The sequence below is a fragment of the Rattus norvegicus genome, chromosome 13 (genome assembly GCF_021556685.1).
Source record: "Rattus norvegicus strain SHRSP/BbbUtx chromosome 13, alternate assembly SHRSP_T2T, whole genome shotgun sequence".
Lineage (NCBI taxonomy): Eukaryota > Metazoa > Chordata > Mammalia > Rodentia > Muridae > Rattus > Rattus norvegicus.
The window spans coordinates 43403006-43424690 of record NC_141546.1 but is presented as its reverse complement, the minus strand read 5'-3'; the positions used below and the strand labels follow the sequence as shown (position 1 = coordinate 43424690).

The 21685-nt window shown below is 39.8% G+C and overlaps 1 protein-coding gene and 1 pseudogene across 1 annotated transcript in view; one reads left to right on the top strand and one right to left on the bottom strand.

Annotated features, from left to right (window-relative positions):
- Positions 1–21685, bottom strand: part of Thsd7b (thrombospondin type 1 domain containing 7B) — a 902908-nt gene that overhangs the window by 804661 nt on the left and 76562 nt on the right.
- On the top strand, positions 2942–3014 carry LOC120096439 (U4 spliceosomal RNA; annotated as a pseudogene).

Genomic DNA, 21685 nt, shown 5'->3' with positions numbered 1-21685 from the left:
TGCTCACAGACTACCTACATCATATCCAGAATAACAAAAAGAGCACTTTGCTTCTGTATAAGCCGCAACTCTCCCTAAACCGAAGTTCCCAATAGTGAAGCCCAAGGTTCTGTATGCCTTTTAGATTTCTTTCAAGTGTGAAAGACCTGCAAATTAAAAAGAAGTTTTAAGTAAAAATCTGTCTGACGTGTTGCCCTAGTTACAGCCTAATTATGGTGATTGAACTAGGGAATTATGGGACCTGCCTATCTGACCTCGAGGTAGCATAGCTCCAAAATATTAATAAAATAAATTACAGTCAACTTTCTTCCTGTATCTACTTCTCTCTTCTTCAAATCACTGGTGTCCATATCTTCCTAAAAGTTGTTGCAAAGCTTATTATATCTATTTCCATGGAGTAGAACTTGAGACCTAAGTCCTTGTGCCACCTCCTACACTGAGCATGGCAATTTTCATTGTGAAGTCCCTTGACTGAGCCCAGACTCCTCCATTCATTGCCACCCACCTATTCAAGCCTGTCATCCTTTTACTTCCTCTGATAATGCTCCCACCCACACCAGAGCTCAAGGCACTTCACCATCTTTGAGGCTTTTCAAATATAATGAAAGGGTTACTAGCCAGTTTCTCCTTCCAGATCAGGATAGATAGATAGATAGATAGATAGATAGATAGATAGATAGATAGATAGACAGATAGATAGATGATACATAGATAATAGATAGTATGCACACATGTATGTGCATATACATATATTTTGATATATATGGATATATGCACATACACATGCACATACATACACATAAATAATGTGCACCACATGTGTCAGGTCAGAAAAGGCCATTGTATGTCACAGAATCAGGACTGTAGGCAGTTACGAGCCACCTTATACTGGCCCTGAGAACTGAAACTCACACTTCTGCAAAGACAGTACACGTCTTAACCAAAGAACAATCTTTCCATCCCTCAAAGCCTGTTCCTTTCTCTTCTTTTCTCCCCCTGCTCCACATCATGCTTGAGGTTTGAGTTGATAAGAATATCTCTGTCCAACTTGAAGTAATCTAAGCAATGCTCCAATTTGGTTTGATGTGCCACAAGCTTTGAGGATGCTATGGACACCTGCGACTTGAAGAAGGGAAGCAAGGGAAGAGACTGGACTGCGATGTGGCTCAAAGTATTGGAACCATGCTACATTGTGGTCACACAGACATGCCTCTTCCATTCCCTAGTTCAGTCCCTACAGGTAGGCTGTCACGGATGGGGCATTGCCCATCAAGCAAGCTATTTGCAGCTGAGACAAAATGGAAATTCTGACAGTTGGAGGCTGCCCACTGATGGCACTTTCTGGTTGGTCCTTTTTCCCAGGAGAATGGCACAGCACACCCATCCCACTGTTCTTCGCATGTTCCAAATTAAGTCCGACATTACCCTTTAGCTCTCCAGCTATCTTTCAGAGGGTCCCAATTTTCTTGTCTGTCTTGGCCAGCAGGAGGCATGAAGAAGAGTTCGGGGAGCAGATATTAAGGAGAAGCCAGACTACTCGCCTTCCTCATTGCTCCCTAGTAGCGTGGTCTCTATTCTGTGGTTCCAAACCCTGCTAGAAAATTCTGCTCCATGTACCTCAGGCATCTAACCAACAGTAGAACCAAACTTCTAGCTTTTACCAAGTATTCCAAGCTTCTGAGTTTGCTCAACACCTCTTCCTTCTTCCTTCCTCCAGATTTAGAATGGTGATAGGTTTTCTCTGCTGATTTAGCATCATCATGGTATCGAGTCTCTTAGTCCTCTATCATGGATGATAACAACTCCATCTGCTAAATTGTTTGAAAGACCTAGAACGACTTCAGTTTTTCTGGCTCGACTCTGATTGATACATCTTTCTTAGAGTGGAACATGGAACAATCCTAGGAGGATCATGCATCTATGTCTAGCCTGAGCTACAGGTACGTAATGAGGCTCTACATAGAAAAAACGCAATACTAATAATAAATGTTTTCACATGCTGGAATCAAATATATATATATAAAAAAAAGAACAAAACTCTGCCCAAAAAGAGACCCTAGGTTGGCCTTTGTGTCAGTACAGAATACACATACAAATACAGTAGATGTTCCCTAACTCTTATGGTGTGCCTGACCCACATCTGAGACCAATGGAAAGTCCATGAGTCATGGGCCCTTGCAAACTCAGAAACTCCTTACTCCCAGGAGAACATTAATGTGTACCCCCCAGAGTCCATATGACAATGTAAAAGAGATGACACCAAAACCATCCTATTTCTGACTCCTTTCCATGGACAATATGATAAAATAGAGTTACCAAAGCATTCACTTTTAACCCAAAAATAAGTTACTGCATAGGACCATTGTGACACTGGTATTACTGTGTCAGTTTTGTATGTGCCTGTCTCTTCCATTGGAGTAATTCTTGCTTACCAAATTTCAGTAAACACATTTTAATTGGGTAACTTTATTTACATTTCAAATATTATCCCCTTTCCCTGTTCCCCATCCATAAACCTCCTATCCCATCTCCATCCCCCTTCTTTCATGAGGTATTCCCCCACTTACTCACCCCTTCCTGCCTCCCTGCCCTGACATTTCCCTACACTGGGCTAGCCTCTTGACTATGAAAATATTTTATTTACTATTTTCTCTATTTTTAGGCTTAATATGAATGTGATATAGTTACAGTGTGGGAGAAAAGAGCATAATTCCACCATGTATTGTGAGAACAAGCACAAAAGCACCATCAGAAGCCACTTTCAAGGAAGCCAGGATCGCTTCTAGGAAACGCCTTTTTAGACAGACGAGAAAAATCTAACTTTTCTTCCCAATATGCAACAATAACTCTAACTATGGGACATAATATAACTAGTCTTGGCGATGGGTGTGTAACCAGTGTTTTAAAATCTATTGATTTAAATAATGAAAAAGAAAGTAGTAGCTTTGCGCAGTGGCAGTATCGTAGCCAATGAGGTTTATCTGAGGCGCGATTATTGCTAATTGAAAAAGAAAGTAGTGTCTGAGTCAGAAGTGAAGAGAAGAACCAAACGACAAGGACCTGTTTGGAATGGGCGAGCAGAGACTTGGCTTCAAGTTTGCAGGCTTCATTACTTGTGAGTGAGAAAGGAAGTGTTTGTTAAACAATGGTGACATAGATAAAGGCTTGTCCTTAATGTTTTCATGTGCACTTTCTTACCCAATCCGTAACATAAGTCTGGAAAACTAGCTCTTATCCAATCCCATGACAAAAGAACACAGAGGCCTGTAAAAATGGCAAGTGGTTTGTCCAAGTCAAATAGGAAAGTGGAGAGTCTGGTGAATCAAAGGCAAAGTGACTGAGGACAAATCTGCATGTTTCTTTACCATGACTCTACCGCGATTTGGGTGACATGTTTGTTTGTTCTACTGAATGAAAGTGTTTTATAATTTTTAATAATAGGTTTTCCCAACACATTGAGAAATTTACTGACTATTTTGCTTTTGGGTATGAAGTCTAGGACCAAAGCTCATCTTTTATTCTTCTGATAATTCTGAAGTAGAAATTAAATTTCTTTCTGTTGTGGACTCTTCTCTTGAAACTATCTCACTAAATAATGTTTCTAATTATTGCTTTTTGCTAAGATAATATCTGTTAAATGCGTGCCTATCTGTGAATGGATACTCTTCCACTTATTATAATTAACCTATCTTTGACCCTCATAATGGGACCAGATTGATATAGTTGAGATTAATGAGTCAATTATTTTTGGACAAGGTACAAGGAACACAAACTGTTCATACGGCTAGGCCTTCATGGTGTTCCCTACTTTGTGTGTAGCTCTTCACATCTATAAAATAACCCAGTGCACTGTTTTCCCTTCCAACTTAGCCATGATGAATGCTGGTATTTCCCCAAGAACACAGAAATCATTTGGATGAAAAAGGAACTGATAATACAAGAGGGCAAGCTATTCTTTAGAAACAATTGTCTTTAAATCCTTTTATTTGACAAATTCATGCTTCTATGGGCTTAGCTGCCTCCAAGTGTCATTTTTATAGTTCAATTAGCTGGCTAGGAGGACTTAGGTCCCATTATTGGTAAGAGGAGAGACACTGACAAATTAGCCACAAAGTAACATAGGGAGAAAGTACCAGAAATCCTCAGGATCAAGAAGGACTTCCTTCTTATAGCAGTAAGCACCGGATCCATACAAATCTGTCTCCGTCATAGATCCTTTAATGTCTTCAGACAAAATTAGAAATAGCATTCTCTCTGAAGAAGGTAGGAGCCCGAAAAGTTACAAGAGTTATAAAAAAGATTTTGGTTTTTTTTTTGTTGTTGTTGTTGTTTTCTTTTGTTTTGTTTAATTGTTTAGTTATTTTAAAGATTGTTATTGGTAGTGGTGGCAGTACTCGTGTGTGTGTGTGTGTGTGTGTGTGTGTGTGTGTGTGTGTGTGTGTGTGTGTGTGACCTGTATGGGCAGGTGCCTTTGGAAGCTAGAAGAGGGTGTCAGATGTCCTGGAGCTAAAATCGAAGATGGTTGTAAGCCTCAACATGAGTGTTACACATAGAGAATTTCTGGAATAGCAGCAAGTACTTTTAACCACAGTTGAGTTTCTTCTCCAACACCCTGTTTCTCCTTTTAAATCTGGTTTCTCCACTCTCTTCCTGGCTTTCATGGGGCTCATTCGCTTTTCCTATTGACTATATTAACTATGCATGCAACGCTAGGAATAAGTTCTCTAGAATACAAGCTGAGTCATACTTGTGTATTTAAAACTCTCATAGTAGGAGAAAGTTCAACCCGTTTCTCAGGACAGCCAAGGTCTTTGTTCATCTAGATGTAATTGAAACTGGCCTCATTTCCAACCATTTCTTCTCTTCCAGCTTCTGAGGCTACAACATCAATCTAGTCATAGAGTGTGCCAGCTTGGCCTTGGTGCCTTTACTCACATTCCTCCTCTTCTGCCTGTCAGCCATGCTGACTTCAGGGAGCTTTCCTGAGTCACCCTGCAACTTCTCATAGAAAGAAGTTGGCTTAGTCCTCTGGATTGTTTTACAGACTGCAGTTCCACAATATCAGTTTGCCTCCTGTCAACTTTTATACCTGCGTTTGTTTTTAATAAACTGATATTTCCCTAGGGCAAAAACCTGTGGCATTTTAATTTGATGTCCCTAGACCGTACCACAATATGAGGCACAAAAACTGAGACTTGGTGGAAGTTAACTGAATGACTTCCTTTGAAGTGTAAAAGGAAGCACTTCAATGTCATTATAATAAGCCCTCTAAACCTTTTCATTTCTATGATGGACATTATGACTGTGCAAGTCTAGTATAAAGAGGTAAGAACCACCAGAGGTGTCCAGCTTCATGGTAGCTCTGAGTGACAGTACAATGAACCAGGTTGGAACACAAGTTAAATACACAGTCACTAATGAAAAGTGATGAGGAAAAAAAATAGAAAAAATGAAAGGCCTGGGTATAAAAGCTGTGATATCCACTACCACAGACAAGTCAAAAAGTCCTGATACTGTCAGGGTCAGGAACCCTGGAGAGGGCCCTGGCACCAGCAGAAAAGCAGATTATAGATCATGATGACAACATCAAGATGCTTAAAAGAGAACACTCATGATTCCTGGGAAAGTCTTTTACCTTTACACCTTCCATTTTGAAAGTCAAATGTCTTCTGGGGGTGGCATGCTGTTTTCTACCCAAAGGAGTAAAATCAGTGCTAGACTCTTGAGTCTCAAAGCCCAAAGTTAATGATTCCATAGCAAGATAAAACTCTTGAATGTCAATGTTGCCAGCAATTCTTCAGATAACGAGAAGTACTGAGACCCTAATCAGGAAGGGAGAACAGCAATGTTGCTATTTTCAAAGAGCAATTCTCTGTATGCCATAAAGAAGCAAGCCTTGCAGGTATCTGGGTGAAGATTAATGATCTCTAACCAAGGATATGAAGTAAGGTATGCATATATTTGGGGGAAAATATTATAAGCCAAAATGAAGCTCCAGTGTTAGTTGATTCAAATGAGGTTAAAGATCACAATAAATGAACTGAGTATACAAAAGGAATGATTGCAAAAATAAACAGGGAGTGAAGAGCAGTGGACAAAACATGGAGGGTTCAGCAGGCTGTGCCAGGGACTTGAGACTTCTCAATAGGTCATGCAACCTTTAGAAGATGAGAGTGACAAGATTAGGTTCATGCTTTGGAAGACTGGTTAAATGCAGAAAGAGAAATGGAGATTCAACTGAGAGATCATTTGGTCAGATGATTTCAGTCCTAAGGGGAGATGTAGAATGGAACTGGGAGGGTTAACGTTAGAATCTACATGGAATCTATTTTTAAAGTATAGCTGGTATGAACTGCTACTAGACTGAATTTGAAACTAAAAGAGAAAGTGCAAGAATAATTTATGGATTGATTTTTGGCCCAAGAAACTGGTAAATAGTAGTAACATAAGACACTGGGATGACTGCATATTCCTGTGATCACAGAACTCTGGAGCTAGGGGAAAAAAGAACTCTGAGTTTTAAAGCAGCATAACCTGCTTCCAAGCTTATGAAAGGGAAGAAAGAAGAGAGGAAGGGATGGAGAGGGTGTAGAAGAAAAAGGAAGAGAAAAAAAAGAACATGAATATTCTGAACAGCATAGTGTAGAGAAAAGAATTTAGATTTAAACTTGGGAGAAGGTAGAACTTAAGTTATCATTTCCTGTCTGAAGAAATTGCTCAGTGGCTAAGAATGCTTGCTTCTCTCTCAGAGGATATAGGTTCAGTTTGGAAAAATTATTTACAACTCTCTGATACTCAATTTCTATGGGATACAATACTGTCTTCTAGCCATTGTGAGCACTGCTCACACATAGTACTCATGCAGGAAAACAGGTACATGTTTAGACATGGAAAATTTAGAAAACAAAAACTTAAAAATAGTTCTCATTTCGGGCATACTTGAGATGATTTTAAACATCCAAGGAGAGTAGTGGTAGGGAAGAGACCAATGTGTGAACCTTTGGAGCTTTGAATACATTCAGTGTGCAGATGTCACTTAAATCATGGGGTTGGATAGAATCCCTGAAAGAAGGCATTTAGTTAGATCAAAGGGATGACACAAGAATTGACCACTGGAAGACACCAACATTCAGATGTTATCAAATGGTGGTACAAACGGTGAAAAGAAAGAACAGCCAGTGAGGAACTAAAATCCCTGACAGGTTACAAGGTTTGACCAGTTGTTACAATTGATACATAAAGCTAATGGATGCACAGAAGATGAATCTCATCTCTGTGACCCACAGACCTAGACAACATAAAGTTAAAGTACAATGAAGAGGGCAGGTACACATGCATCTCCGCACAGCACCTATGGAAGAGGCTCCCATACAGTCTTCTCCAAATGGGGATCTTAGCTTCAAATCCATTGTGTCATGATTAACCTGCAGCACATTTGGAAATCAGGGTTGTGTTGCTCTCAACCTTCATCAGAAATACCTCTCTTCTCACAGACCAGTGGTTAATGCAGAGACTTATAGCTAGGCAAAGGACTGAGAGCAAATGGATGTGAGGTTTGGTCAAAGGAGTCATCTACATGAACCCATTCACGTCTCAGGCTCAGGAGACTACAGAAGAAAAGCCAGATAGAATGAAAGAGAAAGGGAACATGAAAAAGACTCTGTTCTCTGGATATAATGTGGCTGGTACACACATGAGATCAAATGCTGTGGCTTGCCACATAAGAACTGCCCAAGATTAAGTCAGTTAAACCTCCAGCATTGGTTGGAAGGGCCTCTTGAGGGCCAACTCCTAATTGAGGAGCTATTGGGAACTGATGGTTCCCAGGAAAGACTGAGTTACTTTTTGTAGAGGACATGGCTACTGGTAGGTCACCTGTGTTCCAGGCGATGGTCCCACATCACATGCACGTGCTCAGCACTACTTGACTCAGGGTATATAATTAACCAAGGGCAACAATATTAAAGAACAAGACATCAGGAAGGAGATAGATTTGGATTGGGGGTGTTGGGAGAAGTTAGTAAGCACAGATAAGATCAAAATGCATTGCATACATGTAAGATATTTTCAAGAATTATTTTGTAAATGGCATGGGTAGAATATGGATCAGCTAAAAGTGGGAGCTCAAATTTATAGCTTCAGTTTTCACTGTCCAATTAGCATCTGGAGCTCAGCCCCAGTGAAATCTCTTTCATGATTAAAACCCCCCAGGATGTTTGGAGAGCACTCCACATACGAATAATATGTTTTAAATAATGAAACAGCATTTCCAATAAGGCCTACATTGTTTTAACTAGTGGTTTTTATCTGCTCTGAAACTAACTTTGGATTCTTTAATTTCATATTTTAAAAAGAGACCAGCTGAATGTTCTTCCCACATGCAATGATCTCCTTTCTAATAATGCGCTCTGCTGTTTTCTGAAACAAAGATTAAAGAGTACAGTCAGAAACTTCCCAAATAACTTTGATGAGATTAGTTTAATTTCTTCCCTGAAAGCAAAGATAAACAGACATTAATTCTCCGTCATTTTCTCTGTCCTCGTGTAACTGAAACCCTTGTGTTTTTCTTGTTCTTTTATCAACATCAGGAAGAGAGTCGGTCCTTTGTAGACGAGCACAAATGTGTACCAGTCTGCCTACTTGAAGCACAGAATGTTCTGCAGGCATGGAGCGATTTTTATATGTATATACAGAGAGACAAGAAAACAACTAAAGTCTTTCACATATCCACTGCTTGTCTGAAAGTCTATGAAATGGCATTTGAGATATTCCCCTTAACGAGGCATGAAGACACTGAAATAAATTGTTGCTTATTGGATTGCTTCTCCCAAAGACCAAGGACATAATTCAAAAGGTTTCCCACAGAGCAGAGATGGAGAATGGGCACACGCATCAGCTTGCCAAAGGGCTAAATCTATTTCTGACATTAACAAAGGGACAGATGTTACAGCCGGGGCCTCCTCACAGCTGCAAGACTTAATGAATTCACATTCCACATCATGATAATGTACATCATCAATATTCCTAATTTTGAAGTTTCTCAACACTCAGTTATTAATGTCTCTTATGAGGAAAGCTAATGCTTAAAATCCCATGCCTCAGAATTCATAAAAAAAAAATAGTTATTTCAGAACTCAGTTAACTCAAAATATCACTCCACTCCATTTCTTCTTTCATGATTCATGGGGAAACATAACAAATAAGGTTTCAATTTTACATTTAAAGGCATATTGTTGTTTTGTTTCATGATGTGGGGATTTTCTTTAACTTTGAAATTTCTTTTTTAAAATTGTGGAGAAAGATAATTGGAAGATTCTGTCTGTTCAAAATAGGGCATGGCATAGCTTCATGGAGCCACCCAAGTAGACTTGCACCTCTACCTTTGCTCTACCATTCAGATGCATCTAGTTTCCACTAAACTATATCCTGTGTAGCTATTATCTCTGAATTGATACATTCCTTTGAGGGTAAATAGAGGCTCATTAAGACACCAGAAGTAAAAAGGTTACAAGGATCAGGAAGTTCCTGAAATTTACAGGATTCACAAGGCTCCTCCTCAGGTTATAAAATCAGTAACGATGGCTATAGAGAAGAGAATATGATGGAGTTGTGAGCATGTTATCTAGGAGCTACAGGAATGCAGCTTTTGTGAATTGCCACCCATGCTATTATGAGATTCCCACAGATTCAGCTGCCTTTGACTCATCCATGCTCCTGTAAGTATTTCTCATTCATAATCTGCAGGTAAGCTCAATAAATTACAGGAACACTACAGTGGACTTTGGCAGAACAGTTTCTCTGGACTGCCATTCATTGATGCCCTACTGGGATAAATAAGTATGCACATCTCCCCAGGAAAAAAACCATACAGCATTAATAATACAATTGTTGAAATCAAGACCATTCTCAATAGTGTTATGAGGATAAAATGAGGTAGTGGATACACTAGAATATATAGAATTATATTAATTACTAAAATGCTATTGCTAAAGTATGGAAGATAATATTTTTTTCAGAGTAGTCTTCAATGAATGCAATATTTTCCAGAGGAGAGCTGACATGAAGAACCTGATACATATAATAGGTTGTCAACAGATGAAAACCACAGCTACTTCCAATGCAGCCATGATGGTTGTGCTTGTTTCCTAAGTTTCATGAGACCATCTTATTCCAAATAAAAAGGCATTTCATGATTTCGGAAATGTATTTCCATCAATACTTACAGATCAAAAAAGATATACCCTGTGGTCATAGATACTGTTAGCACATCTCACTGAGAATTCTGCAACAACATTTAGACAATCCAATCCACTTGTTTGCACATGCTTGGGAAATGATGTCAGAAATAAAACAAGAGAGCACAAATAAGCATTGTTCCAGGGACTTTTGGCCAGAGAGATGAGACTCATGTACATGTGTGGATGTACATGTATGTGACATGTATGTGTACATGTTTGTAGTATGTGTGTGTACATGTGGGGGTGTAGTATGTATAAGTATGCCTGTGTGTATAGATGTATGTGGATGGATGTGTGCATTTTTGTGTCTGTTTCTGTGTCTCTGTGTGTAGGAATACCAGTTGTCAGCGTTGGGGCTTCCTCTTCATGTGTTTGTAGTCTTTGTTTTCTTTGTTTTTGCTTTGTTTGTTTGGTACAGGTTCTGCCAATGGGAGAGAGAAGTCACCAACTAGGAGAGACTGGCTGGCAGCAAGCTCCAGAAATCTGCCTGTCTCTGCCTCCAGGCCTCAGATTAAAAGCACATTCTATCATACCCACCTTTCACATGACTCCTGGATACCAGACTAAGGTCCCCATGTTTGTGTGAAATGTAATTTACCAATGGAAACATCTCCACACTGTAAGAAAGGGGGACTTTAAAACGGTGGTTCTACAACTGGGAAAAACACATTACTACTTCTAAATTGGAATGTCTGTCAGAAAACATTCCAGACCACTCCCAGTTTTGTAGAGAGCTAAGAAAAAGCCATCAGCCAGTGAGGATGATACTGCATGTCTTATGATAGTATCTGCAGGGACAGACAAGGCTAGTGTTCTGCACATTTCACCTGCCCACTAGAGCATCTCCTGAACACGATCCTTGTTGGCCCCTAACATATTGCCCATATCCTTTGTGACAAGATCAAGGCAGTAATATTTGTTAGCCAACAGGTAAATATTAAAATATTTTGAAAATGTCTATGCTGTATACTAGCTTAATTTTAGTCTTAAGAAAAACTGGACAGGAAATGTTCTGGTATGAGTTCTTCATAAATTAATGAATGCCAGAATTAAAGGACTAAATCTAAAAAAAATGACAATTATTAATTAATATTTTACATTTGTAAACAAATTCCTACTCATACTCCCCTCCCCTATTCTGTTTTATTGCCCTCATCATTCTATTGATGTCTCTCTTCCTTCTAAACAATTTTAACTTCCACATTCATGACATTGTGTGTATATATGTGTGCATATGGTGTGTGTGCATATGTGTGTGTGATTTTATGTACTTAAATCTAGAAACTAAAAATAAGAGAAAAATGCAACATTTGTCTTTGTGGAATTAATCTAACTCACTGATATAATCCTCTCCAGTTCATGACACATATTCTAGACAAGTGAATATTAATTGAATTTTAAAATTATATAAGTAAACTTTAAAATCTTATGAATTGAAATGATTTCTCACATTTTAGTAAACTTTTTCACATCTGATCTCAAATCCCTTTGACTTTTTACTTTCATCAAAAGCTGGCAAGTACAGCAATGATACACAAGAAAATAAGATACTAAACGATTCCATGTAACCTGTGAGATTTTTTTTCAGAGAAAACAAAGGCTCCTTCTGTAGACAAAGCCTTAAATCAGCAGTTTTCACATTCAGAAATATGACTTTAAATACCCAAATATAAAATTGCAAAGTGGGATATTTCTAAAATATATTCTTTACAAAGTCCTTAAATTGTGAGAGCCACACTTGACCTTTCATAGTTCAACCAGCTCGAATTATCATCTTAAATCTAAAAAGGAAAGTGATAGGTCATTAAAAGTACCAAACAGCTAATTGCAAAAAAAAAAAAGTTCCTAGAAACAATCAAGAACTAAGGACATCAGTGCTCTTTCCTATTAAACTTATTAGAGTACTGATTTTAATGATTATGATGATTATTCATCACAAACATCACTTAATAACATATTATGAGACAATCTACCCACGGTGAACTATCTATATCAATATTTTCAGGTAGAAGTAAAGAGAAACAATGCTAATGCCACAGCCATAGAAAAAACACCAGTCAAACTTCAAGATGGCGTGCGCTAGAGGGACAAGAAGATTCCACATCTGCTGTTTACTTGGTAGCTCTGGAAAAGTTACTTAATGGTGACCTAAGTTTTAGTGACTCAACTATAAAGTGGAAAAACTGACATCCAAAGGATGCTGCACAACCTATTAATTGCTAGATACAAAACAAACAGCAGCTAGGTATTTGAGAGATCCTTTGAATAGCCAGACTATCCGATAGGGAAACTGGAAACAGCATTGTCTTGTGACTATCCTGTGATAGGTGATGTTCATGTTAGTTTATCAATCATGAGGTCAGGTTAAATATGATTTCTAAGCATGTTGTGCGGAGGCTGGTTTCTTATGAGAATAGCATTTGCTCAGGAATGAAAGTAGAGGAGACTCTACAATGTGGGTGTGTAACCAGCTGAGGTCTGGAGTAGAACAAAGGGAAGAGGGAAAGAAAATCTGTCTTGTATTCTTGAGTCCAGGAGCTAGAACATAAAGTTCCTGCCCTTAGATTGGATTGGATACATATACAGATCACTCCCCAGTGTTCAGACCTGCAGGCTTGGACTCCGCTCTGCCACGGGCTCTCTCATAGCTCTAAGTTGCAGGTAACACCATGAGATTCCACGCTGAACCGAGCATGAACCAATTTCTCATAATAACATTTCTCTATGGCTGCACAGGCATCTACAGAATTTATTTCCTGTTGGTTGCAGCATATAACCACTAATGTCAGCTTCATGTTTCCTCTGTAAAATCCTGACTAGTACACATTTTACCCAGCATTTATTGAGCGTACTTTGGGTAAACTAACTAGATTTGATAAGAACATAAAAGTTTTATCTTCATAGGAACTTAAATCCAGTTGAGACAGTAAAGTATTTTCGAGAAAATCAAACTAACAAACTACAGTTAAATTAACAGTAACTATGTGTTACTAAAGAAGAGAATATAGTTATTACAGAACCTTTCTGGAGTGGGAAAGTCCCAGTGTCCCAACCAATATAGAAAAGGCCTGGGCAATAGTATTCTCCACATCCTGGACAGAAAGAGCCTCAGACTTTCCTAAAACTCCTGAAATTGTTTGGTTCTACATTCTGGTCATTTCTCTTTGGTCCACCAGCCTTTGGCAGGTTCACCTGTACCTAATGACTACACTTTTCTAATGTCTGAGCTAACAGAGAAATGTAACAGACAAACATCTCTTTACACAGAACTCCAGTGTCTCCTTACAAATCATCTATTCTACCAAGATCACTTGCACAGTGGAAAGTCCAAAACCTAAACCCAGATGAGTGCATCAAATACCCTGTCTCTGCTATTCAGTTCTGTCTGATCAATGACTCCTGAGGATTTTCCATTCCGAATTCGAGACTGTAAAAATCTCCCTGCTTTCAGGATTAGGTGTGTAGGAGGGTGAAATCAATGTGGAAGGAATATGATTAACATTAATTGTTCCATTTTGCATTATTTTTCCTCTTTCACCATCATGCTAATTTCTTCTTAATGTGAAAATACTAGTAGGCACATGTATCATTAGCAGCTGTCAATGGAAAGGAAATGAAGTCCAACCCACTAAAAGACAACATCGCACAGGCTCCCAAAACCCAGAGCACCACCCAAGAAAGACAAGCTAGAAAGGGAAGCTCAGTTCCAACAGATTGAGACATGAAATGCCACAGAACTTCACTGAGAGCTATCGGCATTTGATAATCTTTATGCATTTATCATCAATGTATGCATGTCATTTCTGCCATGCAGAGTAACTCTATCATTCTGCAAAAAAGAAAGAGAGAAGGAGAGAGAGAGAGAGAGAGAGAGAGAGAGAGAGAGAGAGAGAGAGAGAGAAAACAGTCTGAAAGGAATCAAGGGGTTTTTATGAGTAACTTACCATAAGATCTAACTCCCTGTGTCAAGGGGTTTAACAAGCAAGGAGGAGCATGGGATAGCGCTCATTAAAGAGAGCAATTCTGTATGGAGGTGAGGCAGGCAGGCACCAGATTGTACATAGAACCAAATTGAATGAGAATAATAGAGACAATTACACGTATTTAAAAATAAGCCATTATCCACTTAAGATTTCTAAATAAAGGTGCTTAGGCAGGAGAAAGTTTTCAGAAACTGGGGGAAAAGGATAAATGAAAAGATGAATTATTTGCATTTACAACAAAAGTCAATGTGGAGAAAGAAAAGAATTACAGCATTCTACCGAAACACTATTTCTAAAAGCTTTAAGGTTAACCCAACTCAGAACACCCTGAAGCATTATCTAGGAGTAAAGGCAGAAGAAAGAGCCCCAAGAGGTGGTGGGACTCAGGTCTGAGGACTTGGGGACCAGTCTGACCACCAGGGGCCTGAGTTACTTGTTTAATTGCATCTCTCATTTCATTCCTTTTAGTGGGAGAAGTATTCGCTGTGGTGTGCAGCTAATTTCCCATCCTTTAACTTAATGTACTAAAACAGTTTTGCATAAAAAAAATCTCATTTGTCAAATGCCAAACATCTGCACCCTTGATTACAGATATGCTGCTGAGACTCGGGCTTTGCAGGTACCATATGTCAGAGTATTTCTCTGCAGCTCAGTCATTGTTATGAGCCTGCAGGGCTGTGTGTGTGTGTGTGTGTGTGTGTGTGTGTGTGTGTGTGTGTGTGTCACGATGCACATACAAGGCTCCACAGATGCACAAAGAAATTTGACATCTGGTGCCTATAACAGGAGTAAAGGGATATGAGACAAAGCAACCAGATATTGTTCATACTCAGATATGAATGAAACTGCATGCACAGCTCATCATACCATATATCTATATATCTATATCTATACATACATACATATACATGCACATATGCACATACACATATATACATGCATAAATACATATTTACATGCATATATATCTTATCTTAGCATCACAATTAGAACTATAGGATAAAAACATTAAGAAGATGAATGAAAGAATGAAAGAAAGAGAATAAAATACTGTTAAAGGGATTTTAATGTCTAACAATATATATGATTACAAACTAAAATAACAAAGCATGAATAAAATGGATACAATGTATATATTTCAAATAAAAGTAAATTGCAGGTAATGCTTTTGATCAGGACCCATTCCTGTTACTTCTGGCTTCCCGTGCACCCATATGTCCCCCCAGGACCTCATTGGCTCTCCTTGTTCCTATTAATTTCAATTCCCAGCATGTGACACTCTCTTCTTATTAATGAGGGCTTCATCTTTCTTTTCTAAATTTAAATGAGACAACCCAACAAAGAACAATAGGCCTGGAGTCAGGGGACAAGTGTTATGGCCACAGCTTGCTGTCTAATTAGTTATGCAGCCTGATACAAGATACCGCACACCTGCTTCATGTAAGGTGAGTGTTTCTCCTCACTGGGTCTCAGTTTCCTGAGGAGCTGAAGCCTTTGTTCTCATGGGCCACATAAACTCCTGCTTCTTAGGGAAAGTGTACAAATAGGGTTTCCTCCTACACCTCTTACTTAGCCTAACTAGCTCCAGAGCCGAGGCCACCAGAGGGTAATGGCAAGAGAAAACTGCTGTGTGCAAAGCGTCATGGTTGAACATTCATGGGCATGTCATCAATGGCGATATGCTTTCTGCATCGTGGTTCATAGCCCGCTATGTGCTTCAGTGTGCTCTGGCAATAGGGTGAGGCTGTTTTACAGGGTAAGATAATCTCTGTCCTCATGGAACATAAAGTCTATCATTACAGAACTTAACTATCTAGTGAGAGCACTCAAAATACAGTAAGAAAGAAAATTCACTCTCAAGAGATAGAGGCTGGAGGAGCTTTGGAGAAGGAGAAAGGAGAATGCCACGAGTTTGAATGGCTAAGGAAGTCATAGAGGAAGTAGTAATCACTCATTAACATACACTAGTATGTTCTGAGTGCATACCATATGTCAGGTACAAAAACAAACAAACAAACAACAAAACCCATTGTTCCTGTTCTCCTGGAGTCTGCGTTTACAAGAAGTTCTAGGTTGTTACTTGGAGGATAAAAGGGGGAGAATCCTTCTAAGGAAACTCGGAGGGAGCATTGTATAAGCAGCACTCATATTAAACCCTAAGGACAAAGGGGGCTCAAGCACGGGTCAGGCATATTGCAGTGGAAGTGTGCTGCATTATAACAATCTGTGACAAGCAGACGCCAGTGGTTCAGAGGCCCTGTATTATGTCTGAGTAGCTAGACTGTAAACACCAAGGCATGGAAGGCCTGAGAGGAAGACAGACCTAAGTACTAAGGACTTGCAGGCCATGTTATCATGGAGAAGCTCCCTCAGATGGTCCTGTTTGGCTATTGGCCAAAGAAGGGGAAAGAACCAAACAATAATAGTTATGGAGAGATGCTTCAGATACAACTTCACATACCTGGAGAGAAAGGCGTGGCAGAGGAAGAAGGCAGCTGTGATGATGCTGAAGGAGATCTACTGGTGTAGTGAATGTTGGCAGAAGGAGGAGCGGGTAGTCAGTAGAACTCCCTGGCTTCTGATGAGAAGCCCAGTGACTGGTCCCAACATTGAATAAGAGGCTGGCAAAGAAACTGCCACTCAGGGGACAGGAGGAGATCAAACGTTCTTGGGAGGTTAAATAAGGAAGGAATGATATTTTAAGACATGAAAGTCTTTGGAGGGCTCAGTGGTTTGAAATGAAGAAAACATAGTTAAGCAATGCCAGTAGCTCCCATCAGCACCTTTTCAGTATTTGCATTATATACATAAATGCATAGACACATGAATCACACACACACACACACACACACGCACACCACTTATTATCAATTGTCCTTCAATAATAAAAAATGTAAGAGCTGAGCTAATCAATCTTTGTAATCTAAAATAATACAATAATAAAAACATATAATTAACTATTTCTTTTTATCCTTTCTCTTTCTTCTCTGTCCTTCTTTTCCTCCATTGCTTTTCTCCTTCTCCATTTCCCTCTCTCCCTTTCTTCAGTCTTCCTCTTTCCTTCTCTTTCTCTTTTTCCCTCCATCGCTCTCTCTCTCTCTCTCTCTCTCTCTCTCTGCCTTTCTCTTGTGTCTCTTGCCCTCTCTTTCTGTCATCCCTTATCTCCTTGTTCTCCCCCTCTACTTCTCCACCTTTCTCCCTATCTCCACTCCTTGGTCTCTGTACAGTATATACATCTCTCTCCATGTTTCCTCCCCTTCTCTCTCCTTTCTCACTTCCTTAGCTCCCCCTCCACCCTCTACCCTCTCTCACTTCAAAGTAACTGTCTCTAAACATACTTTCGTTTAAATAACAAAATCTTTGTTTAAAAAGATCAGCTTTACCTGTATCTTCCTCTGAAGCACACCAGTGCACTGGGAAGCTCCTGCCTTGGGTTCAACCCAATGTCTGAAGTCAGGAGGTGCTTCCTTACTGGTCACCCCATGACCAACTTCCACTAAAGAATAGGAATACTTTGAGACAGAGGCAGGCCACCAGAGAGACACTGAGTTATTCTTCCATGAAACAAGACGTTGTTTTCATCCTCTGGTGTATAGATGAATTGTTACCCTGACATCCACAACTCAGCTTAAGTCTCTGCTTACTGCCACAGACCACACATGTTTCCTCCTATTTCTCTCAAGGGGTCAGGATTATCTACTCATTTTTCTCTCTGGATGCTGACACCACGAGTCTGGATACGAGAACATCACAAACGTGAGTTTCGCAAACACCTGAATATGATATACATATTCCAAATCAACAACAGCTCTCTAGAAACAAAAGATCAAGTCTTAAGAAAGGGTAATGCCATCCTACCATTGCTGCACGGACCAGTGGCTTCCCATGAGGCTCTTTTGCCCATTGTTCCCTGCCCTGAGTACGTCATTCTGGGTTTCTATTTGCCTTCACATGATCCTTTCTGAGGGTCCATCTTGATTTTCAGTTTGACAGGATAGAGTGCTTCCTGGCTCACCTGTGAGGAAGTTTCTAGTTTGGGTCACTAAGGTAAGAAGACTCAGTCTGAGTGTGGGTAGGTTGGGTTCCTGGACTGAATAGAAATGAGAAAGCTAGCTGTGAACCAACATTTATCTCTCTGCTTCTAGACTGTAAATTCAATAAGTCCAACTGCCTCACACTCCTACCATCATGCCATTCCCACTATGGTAGACTGTATCAGTGAACTGTGAGCGAAAATATATTGTTCCTTCCTTAAGCTGCCTTTCTCAAGCACTTCCTCAAAGCACAGGAAGCATAAGTAATCTAATACACCTTTAGATAGAGAAGTCGGAGGAAGGATGCGGAGGTGGCCTGAGTTCAATTCCCAGCACCCACATCTTAATGCTAACAATGGCTGTGTAACTTTAGCTCCAGTCAATTCTACAGCTGTGACATCTGTGAGCATCTGGCACTCATGTGCAGATACCACCCTCCAACAAACTACACAGATACACATTATTACTGAAATTAATACAAAACATTAGAAAAAAGTCAGAAACTATCTGATGTGGATGAGAATGTAAACATATAATTCCCTTTTTTAACACACGTTTACGTGTTGGGGAAAGCACCTGTTTCATCATGGCATACACGCAGAGGTCAGAGGGTAACTTGCAGTAGTCACTTCTCTTCTTGCACCAAGTGGGTTCCAGAATTTGAACTCAACTTGGTGTCAAATGCCTTTACCTACAGAGCCGTCTCACCAACATCAATATATAATTTCATCCGCTAATGTAAAGCTACCTGAAGTTAGAATATATACTCAAAAATATCCCTGAAATAGACCATAAAATGTTGCTTTTCCATCACTAAGCATTCAGAGATGGGAACATGTTCCCCTAGGGAGGAAATAGTGAATTGTGAGGAAAGACTTTCTGTAAAGAAATTCCTCTCCCATCCACTGGCTTGATCTACAAATCCATCGCCTCTTTTTTCATGTTTTAGTGACTTTCTTGATGCCAACAAACTGCTACTCCCCAGATGCCACAAGTGAAGAATCAAACAGCAGATCCTTTTAGGACAGAAGGATCCACATGCAAGGTAGGATAATGCGACTCGGAGAGGGAGAAAGAAAGAGGCTTTTGACGAAGGGCCATATGAGAGCCTTCTCTTAGGGATTCATGGGTCAGTGCTATGAGCAGAGAGTTTCTTCACAGAAGTCAACAGATGAAAAGAAAACTCTAGCTCAGCACCGAGCATATCACTTTCCGCAGAAAAGGAGGAGGTAGTCTTGCCTCCTCCAAGGAACTTATACTCGCTTGGGACTTTCTTCTCAAGTGAACAAAACAAATTCACACCAGAGACAGGGAAAAAAATCTGTCAGTGCTGATTGATCCCAGTGAAATAAATGGCTCTTTATTCAGGTGCTGGTGAGAGATGTTCAGTGGGCAAGATTTCCTCTGTTGAAGTCCTGACGACCCTATATCACTGGCCAGCACACAAAGGACACTACACGCACTGTGAAGGTAAAGGGTCTGAGGTAAAGTGATCGACTGGAATGGTGTAGATAAGGTCAAGCTAATCATGTGAGTCTTTAAGTGGAATGATGCCCCTGTTCCTATTATAAAGACATGAGAATTTTAAAAAAGACAGGAAAGACGGAAGCGTCCAGGGTGGGACTGTTGGTGGGGCTTTAAAGACAAGGACGAGAGCAAGAATTATAAAATAATAATAAAATGTATGTGGCTACTACAACATAGGAAAGAGGTTTTCCAACAGAACCATACCCCAGTCCATACCTTGACATTAGCCCAGTGAGTGAGACCCACAAGCAGTTCTAAACTGAGGATTAAGAAAACACTGTGGTGTGGAATGTTCCCCAAAGGTTCATGTGTTAAATTTTAGTTCTACTAAGTACTATTACTTAGAGGTTGTGGGACCTTGAAGAAGAACCCAGTGAGAGATTTTAGGGCACTAGGGCATCTACTCACTGGAGACTGTGGGACTCTGAGTCCTTTCTGTCCATCTATCTTTCCCTCTCTGCTGACTCAAGGAATGCAAACTGCTTAGACAATGAAGCCAGCAGGCCATTGTGGCTTCACCCAAAACAGGGAAAGTCTACCTGATCACTGAAATGATTCTCAAGGAGCCAGGATAAACCTTTCTTCTTTTTAAGTTAATTGATCTTTAGTAGTGTGTTACAGTAACTGAAAGATCACTACAATAAATTATAAATTTGTCTCAGGCCATTAAATGTGTGGCGATTTGTTAATAACAGCCATAGGAACTACCTCATTTTTCTTTATATTTTGCCCACTGTGAAGTGAGAGCGGGTTTCTTCTCTTTCCTTTTAAATGGTTGCAAATGTAAAAGGGCACCCTCTGGACAAAGACTGTTAAGAGAGCAGAGTGGGAAGAAACCAATTTAGAATATTCTTCAATGCACTTCCTTTTCTGTATTCCACAAGATCCAGTCAATCCGAAAGTAAATCAGAAACTTAATATATCTTAACAGTTTCATGGCTTCCCCAGGTAATCAGAGGCAGTCTTTCATATTGATCATAATGTAAAACTAGGTGAGTTATAGAGACACATAACCTGTCAGTTCTTTGGCAAATAGGAAGCCTCCCTTGGAAAACACAGTAATGAAATATTCCCTGATTCGGTATGCAGATCTCCAACTGCTAGGCAAGCTAATGAGATGCGTAGCTGGGGACTTAGCATGCAGCTCCAGCCTTCGTTCTGCATAAGAAACACAGTTGATTCTGATCTCATCACCTTATCCATTTTTTACAGAAGCATCTATCAGGAAAGAGAAGACATTCCTGTATTAAAAGTTTCCACAGCCACCCTCAGCTATCAGAACCAGGACAGCAGGCCATGTATTAGTGCTTGCAAACTCAATCAGGTATTTTGCAAGGAACATACTTAATCAGTCAAACACTGATTATATTTGGTACGTTCAAAATATGGAAGCCTAGCTTTCGTGGGGTGATTTGTCAATATTCCAGGAAGGGACCTTTCAAAGAGATGGCTTTGGGATTTATGGGTCAGACAGGCCAAAATTGTGCTTCTAAGCCATCTAACAGAAATCATCTTGTGGGCATAAACAAAAGGCAACATCTCAGCCTCAGGTACTGTTGACAAACCTTGAATCCTGTATATAACAAGCATTTGGATCCTAAGAAGAGTGTTTTAATGATTATTTTTAAAAGAGAGTGGAAAAGAGGGAACATGTGTTTAAAGGGACCATGAATATTCAAGCCTTGGGTATAGCACTTACTGCCTTTGTCTCCTTGGGAAAGCTTCTGAATGTGTTTGTACCTAGGTTTCCCCAGCCCCTTGGGAAGCTGTGGTAAATGGGGGCCGTCCTGTTGTGAGTGAGGGCTGCAGAAGACAATAGCGATAAAATACTTAGAACAATGAGAAAGGCCCAGGGCCGCCTCTGCACCTGTTAGAATTATGTTTATCAGGTATGCACATCATG